We start from the raw sequence: 13,337 nt of genomic DNA on the forward strand, positions 1-13,337 counted from the left end.
GGGGAGGGGGAATTTTTGCTCTGTATTTGCAGGTGGCATTTTTAGTGTAATTATTGTGTATTTTTACTTGAATTACTGTGCATTTTCCATGGTTTTTACACTGTAATTATTAGTGGAATTATAGTGGAATTTACACTGTAAGTCTTAGTGGGTTTACATGATTTTTGCTCTGCATTTGCAAGTGGCATTTTTACTGGAATTACAGTGTATTTTTAGTGGAATTACTGTGCATTTTCTGTGGTTTTTTGCACTATAATTATTAGTGAAATTATAGTGAAATTTACACCGTAAGTCTTAATGGGGTTACAATGTACTCTTAGTGGATTTTTGCTCTGTATTTGCAAGTGGCATTTGTACTGGAATTACAGTGTATTTTTAGTGGAATTACTGTGCATTTCCATGGTTTTTACATTGTAATCATTAATGGTATTATTAGTGTAAGCCCTTTGTATAGTTGATTCACAGCAGCAACTGTAATTTTTCAATATTTTAGTGCTCGGAGTGTTATTTGGCTGTGTGGTTAGATGTCATTAGTTTTGGTCCTTTTCATCCTCCTGTAATTAGCTTACTCCACCTTTTGTTAGCTTTTAACCCTTTTAGCTGCTTTCCGTATGGGTTTGAATAGTTTGGGGTGTGGACCCGTTTATAGTTTGGTGTATGGGCCTGTTTAGAAGCGATTTGCGGGACAGGAAGAAGTGATTTGCAGGGCAGAAAGAAAGAACAGGGAAACGTGGGACAAGAGACATGTGACATTTGTCCTCCTTTAGTTGGCTGAAAAATATGACTGAAAGCGAATTAGATTTCATGCGGATGTAGAATACAGTCCCTAGTTCTATCTAGCCTGTGACTGATCCAGGTGCATGAGGATTTGGCCAATCCCCTCCACGCGCGCGCACCCAATCCCATCCTTGTCTCACCTCAGCCGCCTCACCTCAGCCGCCCCCGCACAAACCCTAGCCCCTTTTCTCCTCCATTCCCACAGCCGCCGCAACCCTCCCTCTCGGTCTCCCCTCCCTCCCCACCTCCCTTGTCAGCGGTTGCCGCCACTCCACCTCCCTCTTCTCTGTCGCCGGCGGCCAGCTCATCCGCCATGGACGGAGGGTGTCAATCGCAAGCAGCGCTGGCGGACGAGCACACACGCATGTCCTCTTCCTGGTGGAAGGCAACTCGAGCATGGGAGTGTGGCCACGGCTGGGCACCATGGGTTGGCCGAGGTGTTTCATGGTGAGGAACAGGTGCGCCATTTTCCAATCCGTCCTGCCCAGCCCGATGCCTACCATGAATTCAGCACAGTTTGAAGCATCCAAGGTAGGAAGGACCAAGAAAGCATAGGTACTCTTCTATCTCTTTGTACGTCTTGTCTGATGCATGTTTGTGTGTGAGAGAGGGAGGGAGAGGGAGGGAGGGAGGGAGGGAGAGAGGGAGGGAGGGAGGGGGAGAGAGAGAGAGAGGGAGAGAGAGAGAGAGAGAGAGAGAGAGAGAGAGAGAGAGAGGGAGAGGGAGAGGGAGAGAGAGGAACTTTTATTCCAACTACTAGGCATCCAGATTTTTATTTTGTTCTTCTAAGATTTCTTGCTGGGTGTATGAACGTTCATGCACACTGTAAATTATTGTGCTTGTTCGAAAATAAATACTGAGAAGAAATAAAATTATTAGTTAGCAAATATACATAGCTCATTCACATTTTAGTTCCCTAATATGTGGGTTTTCTACACATGATGTGTGCAGATCTGTGAAAGAAGAGACGAAGAACAATTTTAGCTGAAGAGTTGAAGAAGACCAAGGTGAATTCCATCCCTCTTGCGAATCCAATCAAGTTTGCGCTTGCATTTTGGTGATATGGTTTGTGTTGGACCATGTTCTCTAGCTATCAATGGACTTTCCCGAGTAGTTTTGCTGATTTGTCATTATGGATTTCACACACCATCTACCTGATGAATGGCTAGATGATTTATTTTTGTTGCCATATAGACCATTGACTGGTGTGCAGGAACCCTTCTAATTGGTGCTCTAGTTGTGCTTTTTTTGTTGTAGAATAATAATTCAAGTGGATGGCCGATGCGTCTTGTTGTTTAGCGGTATGATGGTCGATGGAAGTATGTTCTATATTGCAAGGTGATGGGCTGCTGATTTTTGTTGTCCACTTCTGTTGATTTCTACCGACTTCCACTTAATTTCATATCTGTTGTATAAGTAATGCACTAATATACAGTACATGAAAAAATGATCCTGTCTTATATGTCAAAAGTATGGTTTTGCTACAGATTTGTTGTGTATGCATGTTAGATCTTTGAGAAAATGGCTTCTATACCACCGAGACAAGCATCAACTGCTCATTTGCCATCGAACAAAGCTCCAGTGCTCATATACCAGTAACAAACGAATTCTAGTGCTCATATGCCACTGGCTGTTAGAACAATGTTAGCTCACTGTTTTCAGAGGCCAAAATGACTTGTTTGCCCTCAGTGGCAAATAAGCAACAATGGGAGAACATATCTAGGAATAAACTGACAGCATTTTGCCTGTAATTTCAGCATTTCAGCAAAACAACAGTGCACAGATAATAGTATCAGCATATATATACTTCAGCTACAGAATATTACTCATCAAAGTTCACATCATTTAGAAACCATTCAGCAAACACCAAATTCAGTCATGCATAAGTAAACTCAAGTTTCCATCCCTACCAAAAGACCACAACCGAGAGTAGGTTGTTCACATAAGCAAAGTCTATAGATAAATTAGACATGAAGAGTTGCGATATGTAAATAATATGTGAAATTTTGCTGAATATCACAGTTTCAGCTTCTTCTTGCTTCGAGTGCTCATTGCAGGGCTGTCAGGTGCAACACTCCTCCTGCTTCGAGTGCCCATTGCAGGGCTGTCAGGCGCAACAGATATGGCCTTTGATCTACATTAAAACATCAGATTACATACTATGATGATCCTCGCAGAATATACGTTGCTAACTTACACATTGTAAAAGAAACATTTCATTGAAGATGGTGCAGCTTTCATACCTTGTAGATTTGGAGGTAGTCTTTGATGATTTCGACTTGGCGACATTGTCTTCAATTGCATCACTCGGACATAGAAGTAGAGGCAGTGCAGTTTCAGTTTCAATTGAACATGGAAGAACAACCTTTGTAATGGGTTTTTTCTTTCTTTTGTCCCTGCATTAGTTTCACATATTAGCATCATTAGGACAAGAGTATGATGAAAACAGTAATATTGAAGCAAGCACTACCTTTTTTGCTTTGCTACTTCAGCATAGGCAGCTAGTGCTTCCGGAGCAGCATCTTTACAGCTTTGCCATCTATGTCCATAGGCCTTGCAAATTGGACATTGGTGCTGGCCTTTATTTCCCTTGCCCTTGCTATTCTCGGCACCACTTTTATGCCTCTGTACTTTTGGCCTCCCAGGGGCCCTCCTAAGGATTGGGAGATTCAAAATGAAATCTTTGTTCACACTTGGCCATTGAGACATGTCGGTCAGGCCAGGAAGAACATGGGCATAAGCTGCAGTGAACTTGGCAACGCTGTAATAGTCATCAACAAAATCTGCTATGGTGACTCCCCTAATTCCAGTAATAAAGCTGATTGCATGTTTGCAAGGCTTCCCAGAGACTTGAAATGCCCGGCATGTGCATGTCCTATTTGATAGATCAGTAATGTGGCGCTTGCCACCCAGCGCAGCACACTCGGCAACCTCTGCAATCATGTCATCTATTCTCTCATATTCAATGTCTAGCCCCCTACTTTTTTCATTCAGCTCATTCATGACACTTGGAAGTATACGTCGACCTTGCAATTTCCTAGCAACCCTTCTCCTCTTCTCATGCTTAACGGTAATCTTCCTCTTGATCTTGTCCATGAGCTGAAACAACATTAAACCTTTGTGCTTGTGGATCCAGTTGTTGAAACACTCGGCCAAATTATTTGTCACATAATCCACTTTTGAGGAACATGAATATTTGCTCCTTGACCATAGCCTGCTGTGGTACTTCTTTAAGTATGTAATTGCAGCAGCCCTTTTCTGCTCTATGGCTGCCATGTGATAGTCAAAAGCGCGAGGAGTCCATGAATAAGCAGCTGGCCACAAATGATCATCAAAAACTTTGCCATGAAACTTTTTTTTGAAGTTCACAACCAAGTGTCGCATGCATTCCCTATGTTCTGCATACTCAAACACCTTTTCAATTGCAGTGTCAATCCCTTTACCTGCATCTGAACATATGGCTAGGCCAGGGGGAGAGCCAATAGCCTCACGAAGCTTCTCCATAAACCACACCCAACTTTCAGTAGTTTCCGCATCAATAACTCCATATGCTACAGGGTATAGCCAATTGTGCCCATCAATAGCACAAGCAGTAGCTAACTGGCCTCTATACTTGCCTGTCAAATGAGTGTTGTCTATCGCCAAGTAAGGTCTGCATCCAGCCAAGAATCCATCGCAGAGAGGCTTCAATCCAACAAACATCCGTATAAAATACTTTTTCTGATCATACTCCATGTGGTCAATCGCAACTATGCTTCCAGGAGACCTCTTCTCAACCTCCGCTTTCCAGGCATACAGCTTGTCAAAAGACTCATCCCAATCACCAAACAACTTAGCCATTGCTAGCCCTTTGCCCCTGAATACTTTTGTATAACTGATCTCGATCTTGTACTTGTCATGTAGCCTCCTCTGTAACTCCTTTGGGCGAACACTAGGATCTTCTTTTATCCAGTCTATGACTTTCTCACACACCCATGCCTTTGAAGCATTATGCTGCTCCTTTTTTTTCTTTGTACTAGCACATGTGTGCTTCTCCAAATGAACCTTGACCTGCAGTAAATTGTAATGGGTAAGAAAATAGAGTCAACTCCATTTAATAACAGCTAGAGTATGCAACTAACTAAAATATATACCTCCATAGTTTCTCCATCATCCAACGTCCCAACATGAATTCTCCATGTGCAATCTTTAGACTCGCGACAATGAGCCCTGAATCGTGTAGGCTCACTTTTGTCAACTTGAAAATCAAACTCTTTCTTTATGGCATATGTAGCAATTGCCAACCTAAACTCTTCAATATTAGGATACTTTGCACCAACATGCATTGGTGGGTTTTCTTTATCATACACTATTTCTGGAATAACATCTGGTCTAGCATCTTCCGTAACCCACTCCTCGTCATCGCTGCTATCCTCTACATGCTCACTATTTGGTATATCTTTTTTTTCTCCGAGCTCATCATCACTATCTGAACCAGCACTATCAATTGAGTATTGGTCCTCCTCATCTACACCAACATGTTCATATTCTTCATGTGGATTTGCAAGATATGTATCCATAAGGCATACTTTAGCTTCATCATTTACATTACTTGCTTGACTAGGCAGTGCTATAGATGGTGTTTGATTCAATGGAGTAAAATGCACATCAACACTATCACTTGGGTCAGATTGTTTGATGATCAGATTACCGTTTCTATTTTGATGAAAAGACTACATTTTCAGGCATTCTTCATCATTTGACACACAAATATTGTTGCCACTAATAGAGTCAACGTACTCAAGAATTATATTCTCCACTGAAAATAGTGGAAAAGTTCCAGCAATGGAAGCCACTAGATCCTTCAATCTTGAGCTACTACCCTCAACAATATCCCAAGTAAATGTAGAATCCCCACAGATTTCGGTTCCACCGCCACAAATCTTCACCTCTACCGTGTAAGTACATGATTGGATCATCCTGTGGATGATGAAACCATGTCAATATTTGTATGCTCCTATCTAAAACTTTAGCAAAAATAGATAGACTGAAAAATTACCTAGCACAAATATGAGAGAGAGAGGTGGAGCCGCATTCGTCAGCCACGCCGTCCTCATGGAGCTTGGAAACTTGGGGCAGAGGAGCTGCAACGAGTGTGCCCACGTACGGAATGATCTTTTGGAGGGCCTCGACCGTGGACATCCCTGACCCGCTCTCCACATCGCTGGAATCCCCGACTCTAGGGTTCTGCGCGACATGGTCGCGGGGAGAGGTCGGCGCTGCTAGTTGGGCTAAGGCAGTTGAAGCCGCGGAGGTCGGGAGGGAGGGAAGCAGGGCCACGACGGGAGGCGGCGGAGGCCGGGGCTGGGGGAGCGGCGCCGTCGGCGGTGCCTCCATAGGCTGGGGCTCGGGGAGCGGCGGAACCTTCGGCGTCGGCAAAGGCTGGGGGAGCGGCGGATCCTTCGAGGAGTAGTTAGCCTGAGGGAGCGGGAGGGGGAGGAGGGGCATGCGCTGGGGGAGCGGCGGCGGCGGCGGTTCCGCCATGGCCGCTGCTGTGTGCGTGCGTGAACTGGTCGGGTGGTGTGGTGTGCATTGATTTTTCTGTTTTTTTTTCTATTCTAAGAGAAGAGATAAGACGAGGGTAAAATTGGAATTCTCAGATTGACTGACAGGAAAACGTAGAGATTCTGACGATGGACTAACGGCGATGGCAAATAAGCACTAGAATTCGTTTGTGTCTGGTATATGAGCACTGGAGCTTTGTTCGATGGCAAATGAGCAATTGATGCTTGTCTCAGTGGTATAGAAGCCATTTTCTCTAGATCTTTCTAGGTTCTACTTTCTTAATATTTCAGTTCATGACATCAAATTGCAGCTGTACCAAAGTGCAGACATTAAAATAGTTTAGAACAGAACAATTAGATGCTTTTAGTTCTGAGTGCATGGATGCTTTGGTCAATGTTTAGAAATGCATTGCACATATAGTTATGTTAACATGTTTGCTAGAGGGATCAGAATGGTCTCCGAGTCGTTCAAAACTGAAGGCAGCACCAATGTATCACATTTGTAAAATCATGCATATACAGGAGCTCATCAGTCTGGCGACCTAAATTTCTCCCCAACTTATCTCTTTTTGTTCAGTCCAGAATTTCAGGTTTCCTGTGGTTTCTGTTGCCAAGGTTTGATCTTTATTTTTGTGTTGTGCAGATGATTGCAGCTGATGCCGAGCCTCTCGAGATCTGAGGGCCGTAGTATTCAGAATTACCTACAGCTTGAGTAGATACACATTATTCACTGCATATTTTATTCCAATGGTTTTACTTCCACACCACTGGTTTGTCTATATTAAATCACAAGAACTTCATGAGCTTAATTGGTTACTGTGTAGAAGGGCATTCTTTCAAGGAGCTGTAGATTTTTTGAATATGCTCCCTGCTGGACCATTTTCGGTATGTACAGAATTTGTTGAGAATGGGTGTGAAAAAATTGACCATCCAGTGGATTTATACGCATGGTATGTACAGAATTCTGCAACCACAATAGAAGTAAGGCCATGGAGCAAGAATTCTGTTGGGCATCCTTTGCATTTATCTTGTCAGGTTCCCATGCTTCATAGCATGTGTGTAAGCGTAGCAGTACACACATACACTGCAGTTCATACTGCCATTTAATAGGGGATGCATTAGGGTACTTTATTTCCATTATAAACTGATAATAGTTATGAGTTTAGTAAGGTAACAATAATTTGGGTTATAGCAGAATATAGATGTGGTATGCTTGTATGAGTAGAATGCAGAGTTTATAAATGAACTAAAATCTGAGAACAGGAAGTGGTAGGTTTAATTTCAGTTAGAAGATTAGGTGTACTGCAGTATCATATATTCAGGTAATCCCTTGCATTTTTTTGCCATGTTCAGGCTTTATACATCGTTTGTATATGCATAAAGTACGCCACATAAACTGGAGTTCATAGTGTCAGGAGTAAGAGAGGTGCAACTAAGTACTAGCATGTTACAGGATAAGAACGACTCTTTAGTTTAACTCCAAAGAGGTTAGATGAAATGAGTTCTTGATATATCTGAACTCTAGATTATAAGATGCATCTTCTTACTCTTCCTGAGATCACGGTTATCATAACTGGACGTTCGTTTGTTTGTCGGAAGTTTTATCTCTTCTCTACAGTCAAAGCTCATGTGCAATTTGGAGAAAAATGCACACATGCTGTCGCCGCAGTTGACGATTCCTTTTAGGTGAAAAAACCTAGCTTCATTTTCTTCCTTTTTGTTCTCTGTTTATTACTGTTTATTGCTCAGAGCGATTGTTCCCAAAGTAGTCTTGAACAATTAATCATTTGCAGGTATCTAACCAATAGCGGCCTATGTTTCCTGGTCATTTTTCTTTTGGAAATGGAAGTTGTTGCTTCCTAGGCGAGCTGAGGTGATAACTGAACTCTCTTCTACTATTGAGCAGATTCAGTATTCACGTTTATTTTCATTAGCCCAAGGATAGTTTTTTTTGTGTTGTTGTGGCTGTGGGCAGCTACCGAAAAAAGAAAAGAGGATGAGCGAGACTACTGCAGTGAGAGACGGCGGCCACGAGAGCTATGGATGCAGGAGAGGGTTCATGTTGTTTATATATTTCCTCTAGGCCATGTGTCTTTCCATCCCCCTCTCCAGGAGAGGGTTCATGTTATTTATTTTATTAGTCAAATATAATATGAGGTCACCTACCATCATCATTCTTGATTACAGTCTCGTACGAAAGTAGTCCGATTAGTTGTAGTAATTCATAAATATTTTTGGTATGGTTCTTATTTGGTTTCAAGACACAGAAATTTGAAAGGCATATATAAGAGAAAAATCCCTGGCATTACTTCAAAATCGTGATCTTTATTTGGTTAGTAAGGCCTTCCTTTTGTGGCTACAATTTTTTTTTTCTATTGTGATGTTTGAAACAATGAAGGGGAGCCTTGGCGCAGTGGTAAAGCTGCTGCCTTGTGACCATGAGGTCATGGGTTCAAGTCCTGGAAACAGCCTCTTACAGAAATGTAGGGAAAGGCTGCGTACTATAGACCCAAAGTGGTCGGACCCTTCCCTGGACCCTGCGCAAGCGGGAGCTACATGCACCAGGTTGCCCTTTTTGTGATGTTTGAAACAATATTTTATACTTATAATGATCTAGAATACAACAGATCAATGATATATACAAAGAGACACAATAGGAGTTGACTGGATACCTAGCTTTTGAAAGGACTGATATATACAAAATATTATTGACTAGAACAGGAGAGATGCAATCTTATGGATAATTCAATATTTGCAAGAAACTTTCCAGCTTGGCCCTCCTATTGCTCATCCTGAGATTTATTTCCTTCGTTTCAGTGCCTGCTTTTGATGATAGGAAACTAACAAGGCAGAAGGTACTTCTCATGGTTGATTTATTATATTTTTGTAGAAACTGGATAGAGAACATACCATGCACTTTCTTATAATCTTTTGGCTGGCCCTGCAATTCTGGCTTTCTTTTAGGACAGAGGACACACAATGCTTTATCGGTTCTTACCATGTGCCTGTTATTTTATTTTGCATTTTTTATGCATCACATGATTTCTTTTACAACAAGTGATCCTAATTCTCACTGGTCGTTGGCAGCTTTTCTGTTTCTTCATGACAAGAAAACCATATAGCGCCTGTGCACTTTAGCCTTGTCCTGATTACTAGAACTGCTTTGATGGTGCTCTATTATAAGTGCCTTGCTTGCACCAGTACTCATGGTTGTCTTTTCTTTGTTTGCACTGTAGGCAATGTGGTAGACGCTGTACTTGCAGGAGGTCTTTATCGATGTTGGTCTAGCTGTATTGTCTAACGACACTTCATGCGGTCCTCATGTAATATCTTCTTATTGTTCAATGCTATGATCCACAGTGTGATACTGAAAACCTTGATTAATGTTGTGTTACATTTTGTTGCAGTTCTATTTTTCCTTGAGATTGTGGTTATAAAGATAAAACCGATTGATTTAAGATATGTTTTTTATACGTAAGGGTCTAAATTCTTGGTGTCTGTGTTTGGCCAGACAGAAGCTTACTAAAAAGATACACATACTTTTAGCTTCATGATTTTGAATGGGACTTTGTGATATCAAATTAGAATGTGTATATACATTTCATTATAGACAATAAATTCTTGGCGTGTGTGCTTGGCCAGACAGAAGATTACTAAAAGGATACACGTGCTTTTAGCGGCATGATTTTGAATGGGACTTTGCGCCATCAAATTAGAATGTGTATATACATTTCATTGTAACAACAAAATACCTTTTTCCTACTAAAGGGGATCATATTTGTTACATACATTTTGTTTCAGATAGAACTCCATGCCATCAAATTTAAATATGTATATACATCTCATTGTAGAATAGAAGCCCCCCATTTTTTTAATTAAGAGATTAAATTTGTTGTCATGTGTGCTTGCTCGTAACTAAATAAGTAACCATGAATTTCTTTTCATCGCTCCATGTTAGAGGAAATTGACAGGTATGAGTAGGAGGAAATATCAGGTGATACGGGAGCTGAAATGCTCCCATGCTATGATGTGATCTCGGCTAATATCTGTGGGTTGTGGACCAGGGCGCGATTATGGGCTTCCTGAAGGGCTTTTCTGAAAATATTCTGGGGCTCCTGGGCTGACCATTGGATGTGAGATCCAATGGCGAGAACACATCGTAGCACCGTATGAGTAGACAGGTCGTACTTTTCATATACATTAGACCGTTGATGACGTGCGTTGCCGTGTCCATCCATTTTGAAATAAATACATATAAATATTAGACAAAATTTGGATGAATTAGATGCCTCAAAATAGATGAGGATTAGCCGTTAAAAACTGCACAAATCATTCCATTAAATTGTACAAGGACAAGGTAGCTACATCCAATCCAGATGCGAAGATACATAAAAAAGACACCTCTAAGTTATAACACCATCATGGAGTATCTGTTCTCCCAACATATCTTTCCCTAATAATAATAATAAACCATCCTTGCGATTTTTGGTATTCAACCCGCGGTCCTTTTTAAAGTGAGAAAATGTTTCGAGCCCAGATCTGGCCCACCCAGGCCCGAGTGCCGCCGCCGCCACCACCAGCGCCCACAGAGCGCTCGACCCCGAGCTCCTCCCGTGCGCCTCCTCCCCGGCCTCCCTCGCGCGTCGTCCGGCGACCGCCGCCGCCACCGGCGACCACCCAGGTCATGCCGCCGCTCCCCTGCCTTCTCTCTTTCTACTCTCTCTCTAATCTCCTTGTCTCTCCTTCTCTCCTGGAGCTCAACGCCAGCGCCATGGATGCCCAGTTCTCGAGCTCACCTTGGAGGTTCAAACGCCGCAACGGGACCTCCACCGGCCAGATCCGGCGCCTCCCTCCCGGATCCGCGCGCCCTCCACCTCCTCTACCCGATCCGGCGCTGCCCACCTCAGCTCCTCCTCTCCTCCGTGCGCCCGAGCTCCTCGCTATGCGTCGCCCGGGAGGGCTCGCGCTCGCTACTTGACCAGAGCCACCACGTTGCATTCTCCGTCGACCTCGCCGTCCCCTCTGCACTACCCTCCACCTCAACTGATGTCCATCTGATTGTTCCATGTTATACTATCTATTGAAGAAAATAAATCTGTATTATTTACCTTGATTTTTCTGATTGTAGATAAATAACATGGCTGAGAAAGTTCCTCCAATGAAAGGAGGAGGAGTATAGTCTTGGCCGTGGCTGGGAAGGAAGGAGAACAGGTTAATTGAGGATTTTTCAGGGAGATTAGGACTGCTTGATTTATCACAGAGAAACTAAATCAGTGGACTGGTGTGCTGGTTGATTAGGATCTTTCAGAGAGACCAGGATTGCTTGATTAATCAGCGAGAAACTAGATCAGTACTTGGGAGTTGGGACTGGTGTGCTACGGTTGATTTGGGGATGTGCACTAGCAGGTTTCAGGCAACTATATTATACTCTTCGGTTGGGATTAGCTTTTGCTGTTACTGACGAGAATCAGTACAACTATGATGGACTGCTTTTCTAGAGCTAGAGCACTACAAAAGTAGAGATGGTTTTTCACGGCTACACAATAGGAATTGATCTCCGTTCATTCATAAATCATAATTAGTGTAGTTCAAGCAGAGTGTTAGGGACATTGTAGTTTGTCTGATTAAATCAAGACTTCAATTATTAAATAAAATTACAACTTATATGTAGAAAACTTTTATTAACTTTAATTTTCTATTTTGCAGGTCCCTGCAGTTATTTGTCATATTGGATACTTTACAAACATTCTGTAAATTGGTATCAGTTGCACACTTTTTGTTTATCTCCATATCTATGATGACTACCTACTCCAAAGCATCCCCACGTTAATTTGAAATAAAAGGAGAAGACCAGAACCATGATTTTTATTCAATGGTGGTTGATTAGTAGGTATGATCCAATCAAATGTGTCCAGCTGTCCTCGTGTTCATTTCCAACCTTTGAAACTCAGTTTTCAAATTTAGAAATCCAACATATATATTCCAGTACATGATTTTATTTGATGATGGTTTAATTTAGTAGCTACGATCTAATCAAGCTTGTCCAACTCTCCCGACAGTGTTCCTCTCCAACCATTGAGGCTCAGTTTCCAAGTTCTGACCTAGCATCAATCCATCATGTAAATTCCCAGTACATGACTTTATCTCACTGTGGTTAATTTATCAAAGGAGTTGTATGCCGTTGTTTGAAGCGGATCAGGTGCCCGCCTCTGTCTGCGAGGCTTCCACAAGTAATATAGTTGCGGCCTGGCGCTGCAACAATTTGCTACCGCGGCGCCATTCAACTTCCTCACCAGTCGCTCCTATGCCCACTCACAGGCAAGTAAAACTTTGCATCCTTCAATAATCTGCTATAGATCAAATACTCATATAATTTATCTCAAGTATCACAGTCCAAATCATTGATGTATTGTTTGTGCTTCTATCATGCTAGATTTTGTTGCAAGTTCATTGCATGCGTAAGCAAATTTAGAGTGTTGAAGTCATAGTGAATTAAATGACATTTGAGACCTCTGTCTAACAACCTTTGTGCAAGTCCGAGATGAACAGGGCACATAGGTTTTCCAAGATTGAAAATTCATGAATAAACAGTTATGATGCGAATTTACGTAACCTGGAATCTTCTGTGATTCAAAGTAAACCAATAAACAGGAATTTTATGGACTTCTAGGTCATTTTTCCTTTGGTAACAGTTATGTTAGTTCAAAACAATTTTTCAGTGCCACGATTAGGCTTCCAAGGGTTCAGAGTATGACGAAGAAGCCTTTTATATCACACACTATATAACATCATGGAATCACAACCTTATAACAAATAATTTAAGAGGTTATGTTCTGCTTTGCTGTATCTCCACCAGTTTGGGTTGGTCTGATGGCTATCCTAAACAGAATAGGGAATTAGGAGTACTTTAGTTGGTATTGAAAGTGGTATGTTTGCTTTCGAGTTGAAAATCTTGCAAGTTTGGTCCTGGGATATTTAATGCTCCCTTTTCTTATTATCTTCCAATCATACTTTACA

General features: G+C 42.0%; 1 long non-coding RNA gene across 13 annotated transcripts; it reads left to right on the forward strand.

The window, feature by feature from the left end:
• Positions 1 to 855: 855 nt before the first annotated feature.
• LOC123127371 (uncharacterized) lies at positions 856 to 12,637 on the forward strand. 13 transcript variants are annotated; one of them, XR_006462406.1, is made up of 10 exons: positions 856 to 1,332; positions 1,729 to 1,784; positions 2,035 to 2,115; positions 6,964 to 8,006; positions 8,114 to 9,175; positions 9,557 to 9,643; positions 10,385 to 10,501; positions 11,449 to 11,531; positions 12,027 to 12,210; positions 12,380 to 12,637. It is a non-coding gene; the product is annotated as an uncharacterized lncRNA (long non-coding RNA). The 13 variants fall into 13 exon arrangements; XR_006462403.1 differs by having other exon boundaries at positions 859 to 1,332; positions 8,114 to 8,193; positions 9,138 to 9,175; positions 11,449 to 12,210; XR_006462410.1 differs by lacking the exon at positions 10,385 to 10,501 and having other exon boundaries at positions 860 to 1,332; positions 8,114 to 8,193; positions 9,138 to 9,175.
• The last annotated feature ends 700 nt before the right edge of the window (positions 12,638 to 13,337 follow it).

The sequence above is a fragment of the Triticum aestivum genome, chromosome 6A (genome assembly GCF_018294505.1).
Source record: "Triticum aestivum cultivar Chinese Spring chromosome 6A, IWGSC CS RefSeq v2.1, whole genome shotgun sequence".
NCBI lineage: Eukaryota > Viridiplantae > Streptophyta > Magnoliopsida > Poales > Poaceae > Triticum > Triticum aestivum.